The 1,075-nt window shown below is 41.2% G+C and overlaps 1 long non-coding RNA gene across 1 annotated transcript; it reads left to right on the forward strand.

Annotated features, from left to right (window-relative positions):
- Positions 1 to 1,059, forward strand: LOC107682717 (uncharacterized). Its single transcript, XR_001633571.1, has 3 exons — positions 1 to 55; positions 465 to 609; positions 879 to 1,059. It is a non-coding gene; the product is annotated as an uncharacterized LOC107682717 (long non-coding RNA).
- Positions 1,060 to 1,075: the final 16 nt, after the last annotated feature.

Here is a 1,075-nt window from a genome sequence, read left to right on the forward strand (position 1 = left end):
TAACGTTCCAAGCCTGCAACCTAAAGTGACGTACTCTTTCAGTGAACGCTGCTCAGTGAGTCTTTCATATCATGCAAAAGCCACATAAATAGTAGTTTGCAGTCTGTCCATGCAACCTGAACATGAACAGATATAATTAATATAATATTGAATGGCAAGGTTTTTACTTTTTGCTCAAAATATCAAACATGTGTGATGTCCACCCATTGAGGCTACAAAAAAATCAGAGCTTGTGCCCATCATTACACTATGTGCTTTTCTGTGAAACCTGTCAACTCTGAAAGGCCAAAGTCTGCAGACTTGCTCTGACTTTCTGCTGTAAAGCAGCTGTGGCAAGACAATAGTGCCATTATTCAGCTCCAGTCAGTGAAGTACCCCTGAAACCTGATTAAGTACTCCCAGTAACTGGCTCTGATTCTCTGTGTGTTAATGGCAGACGCATCTCTTTTCATCTCTTTCTGTAGGTTCTTCGAGGTTTCTCCCTGTCAGATCTGCAGGGGTTTGTGGAGGAACAGGAGAAGCAGGTGGACGGGGGTGTCAAGAGTCATTATGCAGGAGGAGGACACATGAGAGAGCAGAGATCTGTAGAAAAAAGAGGAAGAGGAGCAGGTAGATCAACTAAGAACTTTAAAAGCCAGAGCTTGAAACTCTTTTTTTAAATGCTCAAATGCACATTGGAATTGTGTCGGATAATGTGACAAGGAACTTGTTGTACACCCGATCAAACTGGAGAGGGCAGTATAGTGTTGATGAACTACAACTTGTTATAGTTTTAATTATTTTATGTGAATCAAAGCATTTATCTGATATGATCTAACCTAAACTTTACACAGCCAAATTTTGATGTTTCAAACTGCTGTGTGTTTGTGATGGTGCAGACACTGCCCTGGCAGATATCGCTCTGAATATCTTGTGCTTGCTGATGAAGGACCAGTGGAGCTGGCTGTGTACAGAAAACATCCAGAAAACCATCAGACTGCTCTTTGGCACTTTTATTGAAAGGTGAGGTTAGGGCTGGGCGATATAGCTGAAAAATTTATCAATGATATAATGTCTCATATCGTTCGGTATCGAT

The sequence above is a fragment of the Sinocyclocheilus anshuiensis genome, unplaced genomic scaffold (assembly GCF_001515605.1).
Source record: "Sinocyclocheilus anshuiensis isolate Anshui unplaced genomic scaffold, SAMN03320099.WGS_v1.1 C32524346, whole genome shotgun sequence".
Lineage (NCBI taxonomy): Eukaryota > Metazoa > Chordata > Actinopteri > Cypriniformes > Cyprinidae > Sinocyclocheilus > Sinocyclocheilus anshuiensis.